General features: G+C 42.2%; 1 protein-coding gene across 4 annotated transcripts in view; it reads right to left on the reverse strand.

Annotated features, from left to right (window-relative positions):
• Window positions 1-17,078, reverse strand: part of GPR19 (G protein-coupled receptor 19) — a 35,531-nt gene extending 18,453 nt beyond the window's left edge. Inside the window, exons 1-4 of one of the 4 annotated variants that reach the window (XM_028119777.2) lie at window positions 17,007-17,078; window positions 16,159-16,244; window positions 5,720-5,783; window positions 3,939-4,095 (exon numbers count right to left, since the gene is read on the reverse strand). The gene's annotated coding sequence lies outside the window, so the exon portion shown is untranslated. Of the gene's footprint in view, window positions 1-3,938; window positions 4,096-5,719; window positions 5,784-16,158; window positions 16,245-16,593; window positions 16,979-17,006 lie in introns of those variants that run through there. The other 3 variants (XM_028119774.2, XM_028119776.2, XM_028119775.2) reach the window with 3 other exon arrangements.
• Between the last annotated feature and the right edge of the window lie 561 nt (window positions 17,079-17,639).

Below are 17,639 nucleotides of genomic sequence, written 5' to 3' on the forward strand. Positions count from 1 at the left end.
AGCATGTGGCTCGATCCGACAACCATGCGATCATGACCTGAGCTGAAACCAAGAGTTAGATGCTTAACTGACTGAGCCACCCAGGTGCCCCTATTTCCCTTACACTTCTATAATTTCTCATTTCCCAAATTTTCTAGAACTGTATTTATATTAACCTAATATCCAAAAACATATTTATTTTTAAAGAATACAGAGGAAAGAACTTTACTTGTGATAGAGCAGAAAGAGCACGGAATTCAGATCCTGGCTCTATTTGCTGTGCAGGACTTTGGGCAAGTTGGTTAATGTCGCTAGGCTTCAGTTTCCTGGATCAGAAATGGGGGCTAATAACCCATATTGCAGAGTCTCTATCAGGATTACAAAGGACAGACATCCAGTGCCTAGGAAAGTATGCCAAATGAGAGGCTCCCTGAGTTGATCACTTTAAAAGTTTAGCCAAGGGAAAATGACCCCATACACAGGAAAATATATTCATTATAGTACCCCTCTTTTACTTTTGAAACTGTCCTCTTGGAGAGACCACCTCTCAGCTCATGCCATTTTTTTGCCCTGGTTCATAAAGGAGAAGTTGCGTCCATACTCTGGTTCTTCTGTCCATTGCTTCCTCCTTCCCTACGTACACATATGCTAGGAAATGATCCAGTCATTGGCCTCGCAGGGCCTGACTCAGGTGGCAGGGTTTACTAGCAGCCGGCAAGTGACTGTGCCTGAAAGGCAGGACCCAGGCCTCACTTTCTCCTATCTGTCCCCATGCTCACTGCCCCCTTCCTCTTTCATCTCTAGCCTCCAAGTTGAAAGCACACTTGGCAAGGCCTCTCCATAAGGGGATGCTTCTCTACCTTCTCTCTGTTTGATCTTCTCTGATCTTCTACAGATCTTCTCTCTGTTTGAGTAGAGCTGGTAGATTTGAGAGAGATGAGTGGGAAGCCCAGTGAGGCTTCCAGATCCAAGCCTGTAGAGGACACCAGTCCCACTTCTCTGAGAAGCCCTGCAGGAGTGTGGTGGGCATGCAGCACATGCCTGGCCTTACTGGGCTTCCAGCAGGGCTGCTTCTTTTGCACAACTCACTCAGCAGGTAACACTGAGGGGAAGGAGGATGAGTGGGTAGGATTCAAGGACCCACACCTTATCCACAAATCTATTCTTCCTCTCCTTAGTGACTTAATTAGATGGGAATAATAGAATAGGTTATGTTTGTGAATATTAACGAGAGACGTGACTATTTATTTTTTATTTTTATTCTTTAACATAATCTCGACACCCATTGTGGGGCTTGGGCTCATGACCCTGAGATCAAGAGTACCACGGGAGCTCCAAGAGAGAGGATTATTTTAACCCCAGTTAGCCTGCTAACTTGAATTCAAATCCTAAGCAATCTTTCCAGATACCCTGACACGATCTTTTGCACTCAAGTCCTAGCTGCCATGGTTTGGGAAAGGCAACCTGGCTCCAATCTACTCTGACACTAACGATCCCAGGGTTCTCTGGGGAGGAGTCCTGTAGTCCCGTGAACTCTTGGTTCAGCATTCTGAGGACTGGGAACCACAGCTGATTAGGAGAAGCCTGCCTGGGGCCCGAACTGACCTCAACACGTTCAGTCTCAACCCAAGGTGAACTATTTCAGTGTTGGTAGATGGTGCCAGGCAAACACCAGAAGAAAATAAGACTGTTAGGGTGCCTCTATATCTAGATATAAATAAAAACACCAGGAGAACTTTATTCTAAAGATATGTGAAATGTCAGGGGGATTTGTAATCCCCAGGAAAGAATTTATGGATAGTTCTTGGACTCTAGTGTGCTACTGCTCGAGTCAGTCTGACTGGCATATATAAATTTCAGACATAACTTTGGCTGTTGTCAAGGTCTCTCCCACTATACATGTACTTCTTCACTGTCCTCCCTATAAGTACATGCAGAACAAAATAGACATGGGCCCCCAAACAGGCCCCAGCAGAATGCTTTCAGAGCTTTTGCAAATGGATATCGAGAGCTTACGATACACCAGGCCTGGTGCTAAGTGCTAGAAACCCAATGATGGAAGATATGGTCCCTTCACTCAAGAAGCTCACTTCAGGTGACTATAATAGTGTAAACGTGGTATTTGTCCCAGGAAAACAGATTTCAGCAGGGATCCAGGGCTTAAAATAAAAGACTGAAGTTCAGTATTGTAGGGGACACAACCACCCTTCAAAGTATTCTTCAGTGAAACCCTGAAGGGAAATACCTCATTTAGTAAAGAATTTCACAATTTTTGATTTCTACCCCTTTTCTTCCTCCTTATTATCTTTAACCTAGTAATTTCCCTTAGTTTTCCCATAGCATATAAGATTGAGGTCAGTCATCATTTATTGTCAAGAGCTGGAAGGGAAACTCCACAGACCAAAAGGAAGAAATCTTTATATTTCAGAAATTTCTAGAAGTTAAGAAAAAAATTCCTTTTTCCCTTAAAAACCTAATATAATTTGCAAAGAGAGTAATCTATTCCCTTGAAGTATGGTAATATTATTTTAAAGCAACAGATCCAGTCTGTTCGATACCACAGTTTGTATTCATAATTTTAAAAAGTTTTTAATCTATTTATTTTATTTTGAAAACCAAGTAAGTGCTTTTTAAAGACAGTATGTTTAGGCTGGTATTATTACTAAAGTTCAGAGAATGAAAGAATGTTAAGTTCAATTTAAAAAAAAATCAACCATGATGTAATTAGGTTTCTTTTTTGCCTTTGGACATCATTTGGTCACCATAGTAACACAGTATTTTACTACCAGATATCTATACAGCACAAAGGGAAGAGAAGAACAGGCAATTACTTACTGGGTTATTTGGGGGTACAGAAGGTGACTATTGGGATAATTTAAGATTAAACATAGATTCCACTGGGGACCTGTTTCAGCAAGGCAAGCTGATTTGATCTTCTAGTAGCGTCAGCTGAACAAAATTTGTAGCCAAATCAACTGTTGACATAATTTGAAAGAACACAAGCAGGGAAGCAGCACAGGTTAGTAGTTAAAATCATGGACTCTGGGGTCAAGTTTCTTGGGTCCAAATCCTGTTTCTAGTATTTGCTGGCTGTGTGATCTTGGGAGTGTTCCCTAACTTCTCTGTGCCTTAGTTTCTTCATTACCAAAATGTCAGTACTATTACCTCCCCCAGAGGGTTATTATAAGGATTAAATGACTATTTGTGCTTATAATGATGTCTTGCACATAGGAAGACCTTTTTAAATATTTGTTAAAGATGAAATAAAATTTAAATTTGCTAGCTTCCCTCTTTGTGCTGGGTAGAAATGGTCAAAGATACCAAGATTTGAGTACATAGCAGATTATTTTAGCCTGTAACTTTGGAAGATTCCTTTGAAAACTTCCTGGGAGCCTTCTTGATAGCTATTCTGTAAGATTTGGAAGTCAGTGGCACTCTACTATCCCAAACAAGAGATGGAAATAATCATGAGCTCTCCCGGTATCAGGAATACCCGAAGGCAGACAACTGCACAGCACAAAGAAACAGCACGCCTGCCCACTCAGGCTCCCTAAGCCACCGCCAATCACCTCTGGGGACATGGGCACACCGAATAAGCAACTGAAAAGGGAGACAGGATTTTATTGCAATGACAATGAAATTTAGTTAATTTCAGTAATATTATTTGTTTCCTCTTTCCAAGATTCAAAGAAAAAAATCATTTTCATCAATTAGTGCTTTGTATTATTAATTATCACTGCACACAATTTCCATCAATTTTTCTTCAACAGGCACTTACTCTGGTGAATCATTCATTTTACAGAGCTATCTAAGCAGCTCTTCTAGACCGGTAACAAATCTAAAGCCCCCTAACCAAATCTAAGCCAGGACAAAAATCTCCAAATTGCCTGGAAAAAAGAAGGTATTATGTCCTGTAAGCCAAATTTCAGCCGCGATACCACGGGATCCCTAGCACATACCTTCATCTGGACTTGATTTCAGAGATGGTCTCCTTGGGTCTTCTTGGTCAGGAACAGCGCGTGCATAGCACTTTGGAGAATGCCATATACCACCAGGAAAGCTTGGGAGCACATTCATTTCTGTCCTCTGCCTTCCCCTTGGCTCATAGCCTGCTTCCTGGTAGGAAGACAAGATGACGCTGTGCTGGTTGACTGTTAAACCATCTTCCCGCCCCCAGCCCACTCTCTTGGTGCCCCTCCCTCCTCCTTTCCAAGGCTCTGGAATGTGTCACATGGGAAATGGATCATGTGGCTCAAGGGGAGAATGTGGCCATCTTCTATCTCCCTTCCCCCACTTTTCCTTTCAGGAGCAAAGCAGCAGAAATCTCTGACCTGATTGGCTCTGACCAAAAATCTCCATATGAAAAGGAGAAAATTCAACCAAACCTCCAGCCTTCTCCACGTTCTTTTTTGTTTTATTTTTCATCTGAACATTTTATTCTGGACATTCAGAGTTGCTTGGTAGGGAGGGGAATGATACTTTCTTCCCAGCCTCTTTTTTCTTTCTTATCATCAACACCCTAACATGACAAGGTGCTCCCTCACTCCCCTCTGGAGCCCCCTTAGCACGTCTGAGACAACAGTGTTCAGCACCAAGGACAGCATTACACCCCCTTCAAGCGTTCATTAAAGTCTATTTCACTCTCAGGTCAATAAAAATATTTTAAAAATATTTCTCTGAGGTCTTGTGTCTAAATATAAGTCAGGCCATATAATTAGGGCTCTGACTTCCCCTACTATCAACTTATTGTTACCTTATAAACATAAATATAATTTTTACGTTTCATTAAACCCAAAGACCATCCCATGCCTACCTCCCTCCCAGTCCCCATTCTACCCCACCAACCCCACCCCTTAGATACGCTCCATGTTTTGGGGGGAGGGGAAATTCTCATAACATAGTTTACTATATGCCCATATATCTACGCTTATGGACAAAACAAAACACAGAAACACCTAGGATTTTTTTGAGTGTGTATGTCAGGATGTCCTTAGCCCCATTCCTAGGCCTCCGGCAGGGTTGAATTAGAGAGGCAGGGAGGGAGCCTGGTAGAAGCTGTTTTGTGCAGGGTCTATCCTGCTTTGCTGACGTCCCTGTTGCCATGGTGCTAGGTAACTGCTGAAGGGGATGATTTCTTTCAGAACCGGTCACCATGGGACCCTGCCGACTAAAGAAAGGGAGAGGGAGAAGGACTGAATGGCTGAGGAGGACTTTCAATTAGCATTTTCAGAGCCAAATTTACCTAATGGGCCCTTTCCTTACTTAATTGTTGCTGACCCTAAATCTTAAAAGGATTCTGGAAATTAGTATGGACACTGCGATGGTCACTCCCTCCATATTCCACTGCTTCTTTCCCCTAAAGATCTAGTTAGGTGCAACTGAATGAAAATGCCAGCTTCACAGAATGACTGTGGAGTGCCATCCCAGAGGAGGGGGAAAGGACACAGGAGCCGATTTCTCCCTCCAAGTCCCAACAGCCTTAACTGGGAGATACTTCAGAACCACACCTGACTGCTGACACAAGGAACAATTTGCGAATGCTTTACAATGTTATGGGAGAAAGGACAAATATTTTTTAATGTGAGTTGCTCAATCATTTTGAATAAAAATAAATTAGACTAGTTTAAGGTCAATCCTTTAGATAGAATTTGGACTACCCCAAATCAGGAATTTAAGCTAGCTCTACATTTGTCTCATGAGACTGTCATAGAACTGGTTGTTTCTGACTCAGAGTCCTTACCATGGCAATTCTAAATATTTATTTTTGGAGGCAGAAATACTTTCAATGTGCAGGAATGCAAATTCTGTAAAAAAAAAAAAAAAAGAGGTTGCACAGGGGAGCTGGAGTATAATTTCAAGAAATCAAAGTTCCTTCCTGGCTCAACATTCACAGCTTAAGACATAATTACTTCTTTTATTTTAGGAGAAGAGTCAGGTTAATTCCAGTTTTTCTATATAAGACTCACAGAGAATTGCAACTCTGCTAATTCTGATACTTGCTGCTTTCAGAAAATTCATTTATCAGGAAAGCTAGATAGGTGTCTGAAGAAATTCTTAGAGAGCCAGCAGGATGGTGACTTTGATATCATCTCCCTTTTCTTAGCCATAATAACAATAACACAAACAGCTAATATGTAACATGTGCCAGGTGTTTAGCACATGTCACTTAGTCCTCCTACCAAACTGTGAGACAGGTCCTACAATGATCTCTCCTGTTTTATAGACGAGACTGAGGCTTCCAGAAGATAAGGAATGTGCTCCGAACTGCACAGCTAGTTAGTGTGGGAACAAGGCTTTGGAACTATTTAATCTGACTCCAGAGCAGGCACACTATACTATACTATTCTGCATCGTGAATAATGGACTAGACTAAAATAAGTTGTCAAATGTAATGTAACGTGATTCACTACTAAGGGCCTCCAACAGGAGAAATCAAAAAGATTGCTTCAAATTACTTGAGACCAAGAAAAAAAAAAAAGACCAAATTATTCATTCCTTTTAGGATGATTGCATGGGTACATTATGGCTTAATGATAAAATAATAATAATTTTTTAAGGAATCATAATCCAGAATATTATTAAACATGTGGTGTAATATACTAATTGTGCTTAAAAAATCTTAAATTTGTAATCACCAAACTTATTTCTGGTCATTTGGAAGAAAATAAAAAGACAGTGTCTTCCATCAAAACTCCACAATACTTGTAATTGGGGTAATATTTTGAAAATGATTTATGTGATTTTTTTTTCTCCTTTGCCTGGGAATCAATTTGCCTTGGAAATAGGGAGTGTGGCACTGTTTCAAGTTACAAAAGGAATGGAAAGAAAGAATTAATATATTCAGCTTCTGAAATTCAAAACAGGAGTGTGCAGCAGGACAAAAGCCTTGAAATCCAGGCTGTTCTTTTGAAAGTCATTCTTGAAATTCCTTTATTTATGCTTTTACTTGTCATCAACCAAACATGGGAGAATTTGCTTAGAGTGTTTGGTACTCTAGAGAGGTCTTGAGACTGGGGCAGACAAAAACTTTCCAAGAGTTCCAAGAGCATGCAGCCAGTTTTATGGGAACTAATTTCTAGACCCTCAACTTCCACAAGTATGCTTTCTAAAGCTGATCTTCCTGAAAACCTGTGCAGTCAGGATGCCATACTGATTCTTGGTTCCCACCTACTAGTTTTCTTTCTATTTTATCATAGAATGGTAAACTCTCACCCACCTTTACCTCAAATCCTATAGTGGTGCACTGCCTGAATTTAAAAAGCTCCTGGGAACCAAAGGAACAACTGGAAATACTGGGGATGATCTTGAGATATTAGTGACCAACCCCCAAAATTGAGTAACAAATCCTTTTAAAAATCATGAGTTTTCTGATTGCTTTCAACAAAACTGAAAGCAAACCACTATCCAACTGGCCACCGAGAGATTCATTAAAATAGTTTTCTTAAAAGAAAGCTCTTTTTACAGAAGAATGCCAGCTAATAAATACAGAGTATAATAGCTAGGGCACCATTTTTGTAGCCCCCCAATGAAATAACCTATTCAGGCAAGGACTAAAATGGGTATTCAAACTATCAAATGAGTTGTTGTTGAGAACAGGTTGTTTGTAGATTATTTGCAAACTGCAAAGGGAAAAGTATCCTTTTCTATGGTGAGACTGGAAGTGGGTAGGGGTCACCATCTTAACCAGGTGACCGAATTTTATCATCACTAGTAGTAAGACAGCCTGAAATTATGTGCCTAACACGAAGCAATGTGACCTACCCAACATTACTAATCAAGTATTCTTTCTAAAAAATGTTTAATCTGAGTCTAATCAAACTTCTATCCATAATGTCTAGTTTCTTAAAAAGGGCAGGGGTTGGAGAACAAGTTGTAAGACATATGAGGAAATAATCAGCCAAACTGAGAATACAGAATATTCTACAAGGGGACTCCTCTGGACGTATCAAAAAGTCAATGTCACGGGGCACCTGGCGACTCAGTTGGTTAAGCGTCCGACTCTTGATTTTGGCTCAGGTCATGATTCTCAGGGTTGTGAGATCGAGCCCCATGTCAGGCTCCACACTGGGCATGGAGCCTGCTTAATATTTTCTCTCCCTCTCCCTCTGCCCCCACCCCACCGCTTGCATGCTCTAAAAAAAAATTAGTAATAATAAGTCAATGTCATGAAATAAAAATTAAAAAGGTGTGCTGTTTGCAGGGTATGCTGCTACAGATTCAAAGAGACTAGAGATCACAACATAGGATTTGCTGAGATGCTAAATGGGGAGGGAGAGAGAATAAAGTAGCTATAAAATATTTTTGGGACAGTTTGGGAAATTCGCATTATGAAATGGATATTAGATAATATCATGGAATTTTTATTTATATCAGGTGGGAAAAAGGAATTGTGGTTTATTGGAGAATTTTCTTATTCTTAGGAAATGCTGACATATTCAAGAAAAAGTATCAAGACAAATGCAAGTTACCCTCAAACCATTCAACAACAAGAAAATATATGTATGTACATATACAGAAAAGGCAAGTAAATATGGCAAAACATTAACAATTGGTGAAATCTAGGTGAAGAGTATACGGGTGTTTAATATTGTACTTATCTTTAAACTTTGTCAGCTGAATGAAAAAGTAATAAATACTGCCCTATGGTAGAACAAGGACATGCCACATGGAGTCTCTCCCTTTCCAGCTTAGGTTTAGTGAGAAAGAAAGAGATAAAGGAGAATAAAGCTGTCAGGAAACTAGGCCTGACCTCTTTCTGGGCCAAAGTTGGATTTGAGTGTATTCATTTTCTACCGTGGCTATAACAAATCACCACAAACTTAGTAGCTTAAAACAACACAAATGTATCATCTTACAGTTCTGTAGGCTAGACATGGGTCTTACTGGGCTAAAATCATGGTGATGGAAGGGCTGCATTCCCTTCTGAAAGCTACAGAGAAAAATCTATTTTCTTGCCTTTTCCAGCCACCCACATTCCTTGGCTCATAGCCCCCTTACTCCATCTTTAAAACCAACAACTTTGTACCTCTCTAACCATTATTCCATAGTCACATCTGCCTTTGACTCAGGCCTCAGCCTGGAAAGGTTTTTCAAAGACCCATGTCATTAGATTGGGCCCACCCAGATAATCCAGGGTAATCTCCCCTCTCAAGGCCCTTAATTTAAGCATATCAAAAAGTCTCTTTTATTTTATAAGGTAACATATTCTTGGGTTCCAGGGATTGGGACATGGACATCACTATGGGGCCCTTATTCTGCATACAAATGAGTTACCTCCATGTTGAGGTAACTGGTACTTTTGGGACGACTGCCCAGGCCCCTCATACCTCACTCTCTGCACTTTCCATGGCTGTTTGGGCCAATGGCAAGTCTCCAACAGTGCAGTCAGACAGAGAAAGAGAGCAGTCAACTATCCTAAGCTGTTCCTGTTCCCTTGAAGCATGGATGCTGAACTAACAGCCAGGGGGGCTGCCATGGCCAGGTGAGGTGACTCCACAGCAGGGGCCAAGGGGCAGCTGAGTCCACAAGGGGAAGTAGCCAATACTCCCTGGGAGATTTGCCTAAATCTCCAAGCCAAAAATGGGCCATGAATTCACCAACTGCAGGTTTCAGCATCACAGGCCAGCAAGTTCCTCAGTGATCAGGCCAACAAGAGGTATTTTGCCAGAAAACTCCCAGTACATACTCTAGGTCCAGAATGAAACCTGGGGACACCATCTCTCTCTTCCACAAGGATGTGTACATTACCGCTCTCCACCCCCCATATAAACGATGTTATCTTTAGAGAAAGATGCAGGACTTCCTTGGGAGGCATTATGAAACATGAAACATTTTTATCCAAAGGAGACTTAAACTACTTAAAGGAATTGTTTAAATAATGAAATTGAACTATATTCAAAAGTGAATTAGACACTTAGGGTTTTTTTTTCCTGTAACCTAATAATTGTGGTGGGGTTTTTTTGTGGTGTGTGTGTGTGTGTGTGTGGTGGTGGTGGTTTTAAAATGTGTCCACAAATTCTCTGATATGCCTCCCTTCAAATAGTGATATTTAATACCACTCTCCTTGAATGGGGGTCTTACTTAGTAGCCTATTTCGAGTGAAGAAAATGTGGCAGAAGAAATTCTATGTAACTTCTGAAGTCAGATCATAATAAGGATAGTTTCTGCCTGGCTCTCTAACATCTTGGATTACTCATTCTGGGGGAAGCCAACCACCATGTCAGAAGGACATTCAGGCCATCTTGTGAAGGGGCCCACATATGGAAAACAGGCCTCTCACCAACAGCACCAAGGAGCAATCAGCTGAGTGAGTCGCCATGGCAGCAGATCCTCCAGCCCTTGTCAGGTGACTGCAGTCCTTGTCAACATCGGGACTGTAACTATGTTGCCAGACCCCAAGCCAGAACTGCCCAGCTAAACTGCTCCCAAATTCCTGACCGGAAAATTATGAGATAATGTTTATTATTGTTTTAAACTAGTAAGTTTTAGGGTATTTTGGGTTTTATAGATTTTATTTATTTATCTGAGAGAGAGCAAGAGCAGGGCGGGGGCAGATGGAGAGGGAGAAGCCGACCCCCGCTGAGCAGAGAGCCCAACGTGGGGCTTGATCCTAGGACCCTGGGATCATGACCTGAGCTGAAGGCAGACACTCAACTGACTGAGCCACCCAGGTACCCCAGTTGTAGGTTATTTTATTATGCAGTAATAGATAACTAATACACAGGTGAAAACTCTAGAAAAAAAAACAAGATACCCACTCTTTCTAGGCATAGCTGAGCTGTAATAAGTGGAATAAGTATCCCTGCTACCTATGTGTGTTCCTTATGTGGAAGGTATGCGGTTTCATGAGGCCAAGACATTAGGAAGGGGAGAACACAATTGGCCACTTACAGTGTTGTTTGTGGGGGAAAAAGCTAAGTAGGTGGAAGAAGATTATAAAGACTCAGAAGAACTGTACAGAACTCTAGAACAGGAAGATGAACGTAAGATGGGACCGAAATAAGGGACCAGAAAGCTGTCAGAGCCAAGACAGCCACTGACTCTCCCTCTTTCTCTATGAGGCTACAATGCCTATTGTCTCCTATTCCCTCTTCATTGGCTATATTCACCTGCTTCTCTTTTGAGATCAGCTCATCCTGCTTTACGCTGCAACACTGGCCCCCAAAGGCTGGCCCCAACAGGCCGAGTTGGCTCTGAAACGTGCATGACCTTACAAGTTCAATGCTCCTATCAAAGTAACCCAATCTCAATTAAAAACTGAACTACCATATGATCCAGCAATCCCATTTCTGGGAATATCTCTAAAAGAAATAAGATCAGTATCTTGAAGAGAGATCTGTATCCCATGTTCATTGAAGCATCATTCACAGTAGCCAAGATACAGAAACAGTCTTAAGTGTCTGTCAAAAGATGAATGGATAAAGGAAATACGATACACACACAGATAAGAATATTATTCAGCCTTTAAAAAGAAGGAAATCCTGCCATTTGTGACAACATGGATGAACCTGGAGGACATTATGCTAAGTGAAATAAGCCAGACAGAAAGACAAATACTGCATGATCTCACTTATATGTGGAATCTAAACAAGTCAAATTCATAGTGACAGTTAGTAAAACAGTGGTTACTGGGACTGGGGGTTGGGGGATATAGGGAGATTCTGGTCAAAGGGTACAAAATTTTAGTTATAAGATAAATAAGTTCTGGAGACCTAATATACAGCATGGTGACTACAGTTAACAATAATGTACTGTATATTTGAAATTTGCTAAGATAGATCTCACCTGTTCTTACCACACACATAAATGGTAACTATGTGATATGGATATACTAATTAGCTTGATAATGGTAATATTCTCACAATGCATATCAAAACATCACACTGTACACCTTAAATATATACAATTTTTATTTGTCAATCATATTTCAGTAAAGCTGGGGACAAATACATGACCCAGTCTCTCAATGTTCTGATCTATATTCTTAAGAGGCAGAGTCTGTCTGACTCAGCCTAAGTCAGATACACAGCTGGATCCAATCAGCGGGATGGAGAGGAGTTCCCATACTACCCTCTCAGCACTCTCTAACTGGAAAATTTTATAAAAGGGCAGGGTGAGGAGACGGAGGAAATGAATGATAGAGGACATGACTGGCATCTCAGCGTGTGTGTGTGTTTTTACAATTCCATTAACTCTCCACGGATGAACCCACCAACAGCCCAACTCTAAACTCATAATATCTGTGGCCTCTAGTTCACCTGTATTTTAATCACCCCCCACTCTGCTTGTAGCTCTTCCCCACAAACACTATGCTGTTTCCACAGCTGAGACTTGACACACAGTGTCCTCTGCCTTGTCCACCTTGGAAACATCTATTCCTCTCTCAAATCCTGTGGGGTTTCATCTCATGTGCTGTTCTTTACCCCCACCACCTCCAAAATAAGTTACTCATATCTTCCTTTTTACTATAGTACTTAATTCTCACATATATTACTTCTGTTGTTGTATATATTGCATTGTGTTCATAAATTCTTACAGGGAGGAATGTCACCCAGTTCATCCTTATACCTCCAGGATCAAAAGTACAAGAAGGTGCTCAACAATAATGTTCCAGCACATTGAACAAACTTGATTTTGGGGACTAACTGAAGGCAACTTAATTCTTATTTTCCACTGTCCCTGTGGAAACACTCTGTAGGGGTTGGTTCTTCTCCCATTCCTGAATGAATACTTGGGCAGTCACATTCCTTTTTCTGGTCACTTTTAGTTAAGTAAAGTTAATAAATGGGGTGCTGGGTGGCTCAGTTGTTAAGTGTCTGCCTTCGGCTCAGGTCATGATCCAGAGTCCTGGGATCGAGCCCCGCATTGGGCTTCCTGTGCAGCTGGGAGCCTGCTTCTCCCTCTCCCACTCCCCCTGCTTGTGTTCCCTCTCTAGCTGTCTCTCGCTCTCTGTCAAAGAAATAGATAAAATCTTAAAAAATAAAAGAGAGAGAAAGGATTTTATGAAAGAAAGAAGAGAAAAGAAAAGAAAAAGTTAGTAACTAAAATATCCAGTCCTGGGCACCTGGGTGGCTCAGTTGCTTAAGCAACTGCCCTCAGCTCAGGTCATGATCCGGGGGTCCTGGGATCAGGCTGCATTGGGCTCCCTGCTCAGCGGGGTAGTCTGCTTCTCTCCGTCTGCCCCTCCCTCTGCTGTGCGCACTCTATCAAATAAATAAATAAAATCTTTAAAAAAATATATATCCAGTCCTGTATAATAGTCACAATTTGCCACCTGACTTAAAGGCTTTCCTCCTCCTCCCAGTTTGTGCCTGCTACAGAGGGAAGCTTACATTCAGGGAAAGAGTGTGGCCACTTCCCTCTCCCTGACTTGTCTAACAGCACTCCAATAACTCCATTCAAATATCCTCTTTGAAACCCCTTTACCAGTCTTCACCTTGAATTTTTATGCCCTTGATATGGGTGAGAGTTCAAGAATAGTCTAATCAGTTCTCACCCTCCTATATATTGCAAAAGTCCTACAGAGAGGTCTGTCTGTGATATATTTTTTAAGTATTTTACCTTTATTTTTTTTAAAGATTTTATTTATTTATTTGAGAGAGAGAGAGAAACAGCATGAGAGGGGAGAAGGTCAGAGGGAGAAGCAGGCTGAGCCTGATGTGGGACTCGATCCCAGGACTCCGGGATCATGACCTGAGCCTAAGGCAGTTGCTTAACCAACTGAGCCACCCAGGCGCGCCCTGTCTGTGATATTTCTTGTCATAGAACCTCAGGCAGCACTCCCATTTTAACATTTTTATAACAGACTAAACTGTCACTGCTTGGAATTTTTCTTTTTCTAACTTTCAACATGTTTCCCTCCTTACCCCAAGTCTCCTATCCTCCTACCCTATTCCACTCGTCACTTGGGCATATTCTGCTATTCTCCTACTTCATAAACTTGACTACTGACCCCTGCAGTCTGAATCCCTCTTTCCTTATCTAGCCAATGTTTAGTCATTTCCCCAGTGCTCCTGCAGGGGACTAGACAAACTAATGTGCTTCTCAAGAAAAGGGACCCAATTAAAGACAGGCTACCCTATATGGCAGAAGACACTCCTGGCCATTACTGCTACATTTGGGTCTAGGCATCCAAAGACTGAAGTAGCATGTTGGTTTCAACTTCTGAATCGCTTATATCCCTAGAAACTAGAGTTGTCCTACTATAAAGTCACTTGTCTTTTAGAAACTCAAATCCCTGACCCAGACATGCCATTCCTCCTGTGTCAAGAGATTCTCTATTCACTAAAAGGTTACAAAAACAGGCTTGCCTCTCACCTTTCTTATGTTAGTACCAACAAAACTACTGTGTCATCAGAGCAGCTACAACCCTGATAGGTTTCACTGTCAATGGCCTGCTGCACATGCCTTCCCACAAGCACCTTCCCACCGGAGAAGAACACCGTGATGCCATGGTGCCCCTCCCCAACCAACAGAGCAGAGCCAGCTGTAAAAGGTCGCCCCACCCCACTATGGACATCGGCCCAAGATTCACCACATGGTAAAGCAATAAAGACATCATCATCTGTGTTACCTGTGCTAGCTCAAAGGATCAACTTGGGAGGCTCAAAGTCCTCCATCTCTATAGCAAGGCCTATATACTGCTGGGGCCTGTATTAATGACCTCATCAACTGCCTATCCCAAACCCGGAAGCCTACCACATTCTTATCGTAGTGGCCTCTTTTCCTGAATATAGCTCACTATGCCTTACTCATCTGCCCATCTCAAGCACTAGCCTTTATTCCTCTAGAAATTTTTCAAGTATATAGTGACACAGATAGATGGTCTTAAACCACAGGTCTAATTTTCTTCTTCTTCTAGAGGGAACTTTTTTTTTAAGATTTTATTTATTTATTTGAGAGAAAGAAAGATAGCGAAAGCAAGCACAAGTGGGGGTGGAGAGAGGGAGAAACAGGCTCCCCACTGAGCAGGGAGCACGATGCGGGGCTAGATGCCAGGACCCCGGGATCTTGACCTGAGCTGAAGGCAGACACTTAACCGACTGAGCCACCCAGGCGTCCTAGAGGGAACTGTTAAAGCAGTGGTTCTAACTTTAGTAGCAAAACGAAGAGCTTTAAAAAATACTGATGTCCAGGCTCCAGTACCAGAGATTCTGCTTTAATTGATCTAGGGAGCAGGCTGGGCGTTTTTTAAACCTCCCCAGGTAATTCTAATGTGAAGGCAAGGTAGAGAACCTGTCTTAAATGCAGATGGCTTTATGCTACATAGAGCTTCCATATTTGAGGGGCAGATGGCATGCATAAATGTGGGAGGCTCAGGGAAGAAACTTTCATTTGTTGATCATAAATTATATATCAAGTTCTGTGTAGTAACTCGTGCAGCCTTCTAAACAGTACCTCATTTCATCTTTACAATCATCCTATGAGGTAGGCACTGTTATCCTTATTTTACAAAGAGGGAAACTGAGGCACAGGGAAGTCACACAGAGTAACTGGCATAACCAACTGAAGCAAACCCCAGGTCTGATTCCCAATTCCACACACTTTCTGTGACACCATATTGAGATGTCATGCTTCCCACAGCTAGATCCCAGAAATCCAATTCTACTACATCAATGAATTTTTTTCTGGAACATTTTCCCATGAATGGCACACATAGAGAGCCCAGCTACTAGGCTGTATTTTAGGCTGCGAAAATGGAGTGAAGTGCTCCAAGGGAGAACTTCTTGATAGGCAACTACCATGTCTGGGTCTTTATTGAAATACTTCCATTTAAGAATTAATACCTGGATCCTTTGTCCATCATTGCTAACTTAAATCCTGCGGCTTTCTATATTTAGTTTTCCTTACAGATGAAGCTATACTACTACCTACAAACCACTGCTTTGGAGGGTTAGTAAAATTATGTACTCCATCCCTCCTCTGCCTTGTACTCCAGACAGTACACAAAGAATCAACATATAGTGGCTAAGCTGCATAAAACTGCTGCCAGTATCAAGATGGACTCTGATACCTAGGGAACTGGGAAGCCAGAGCTACAAGTATGTCTTTTTGTAATGCACCAGTGGTATGTCTAAGGGACTTGGTAACTAAATTCCACCATTTCACTCCACGAAATCCACATTTCATTCTGGCTGAGGTATAGGGTGGATGGGAGGTGGTAGGAACCAGAGGACTTACTGGGAGAGAGCACTTCAGGTGTCTGGATGGTACCTTTCAGATGTTGCAGGGCAAAATCCAAAGCTTGTGCAGGTGTCCCCTGTATCCTGCAAAAGAGGTAAGATTAGTCAGTTCTCTCAAGACAGTTCCCAAATTCCTGACTCCTGTGATCTTAAACCGTTCTTTCTAATCCAACCTCAGCCCTTGTTCAGGACTATGGTTTTTAGAATCCTCCTTGTTCTACTCATTCAGGGACTTCCCAATCTTCCCCTTACAAACCATGCCCTAATCATTTCTACCCTTCTGTTTACAAACATGCATAGGTTCACACTACTTTAAGGAACTTTTTCTACTGCCAACAGTTGCATTTCTCGTCTCACCTCTCCCGTGTGCTGTATAGTTACTGCCTTCATTTCTCTCTCAAACTTTCCCATCTTCTCCTTCCCACCGAATTACCTTAGTTCAGCACAGTCTCCCTGAGTCTCCAGTAAGGGGGGAAAAAAAAAAACTTGGCCCCCCTCAGATTTTATTCTTTCAAGTCGCTCCCTGAGTTATCTTTCCAAACACATAAAAGGCATCATCCTCATTTTAAAACCTGGATCCGCTCTCCCACCCCCACTCCTATACTACTGGATTGGCCGAAACTACCTCTCACACAGAATTCACGGCCAATATATAGTAACGGAAAGAGGGGACGACCATGCAATCATGCAGAGTTGTGACGGCAAAGTCTCGAAGGATGTAGTGTTGTGTGCTTGAACCCCTCAGACCTTTCCGAAGGGCCAGATTTAGTTTACTATTAACGCGGCAGAAAGTTTCAAAACTTGCTCGCGCTACAAAGGATTAGTCAGGGGCATGCGCAAACGTACCCTCGGAGGTTCCGCTTTAGGTTTGGGCAGATCTCGCGTGGCTTGGGGAAGCCTCAAGCCCAGGACATTTTTTGTAGCGTAGTGGGGCCTTTCCCCTCCCCCCAACTCCCCAACCGGGGTGGATTTGTGCTGTAAACAAATAAAGGAGATCAGGACTCCGCGGGAGAACAAATGAGGCTGGAACAACTAGCCGACACGCTAGCCGCAGTTCTCGGGGACGAGGAATTCTGTCTGCAAGGCTCCGAAGGCAGCGCCCGTTCCTCAGAAACAAAAGCCAGAAATGAGTAAAAACAGAAAAAGCGAAGCACTTTATCACCTTAAGAAGCGGCGTTTTGTTTTGCTCTTCCACTTTAAGCTTTAGGAAAAATCCCCCAGTGGCTACCAACCCACCGGTTTACCCTCCTGCTGTCACTGCGCCTGCGCGGCGTTTGTTTACCAACTCGGGCCACCGCTCAGTCCTGCTTCCCGGGCGCTGGCGTTTACTGTCTTGGTGTGTAATTCATAATGGAAGTCCTGCTTTCAGTCAGGATCACGGACTGGAAGTTAAGGACAGGTCATTTGAAGTGTTAAGTCTGAAACTAGTGACAATACGAACGGTAATGAAAACCCTGAATATTCAGAGATCGTTGCTTT

The sequence above is a fragment of the Eumetopias jubatus genome, unplaced genomic scaffold (genome assembly GCF_037043125.1).
Source record: "Eumetopias jubatus isolate StellerSeaLion01/CBP00866 unplaced genomic scaffold, mEumJub1_p1.0 scaffold_8, whole genome shotgun sequence".
NCBI lineage: Eukaryota > Metazoa > Chordata > Mammalia > Carnivora > Otariidae > Eumetopias > Eumetopias jubatus.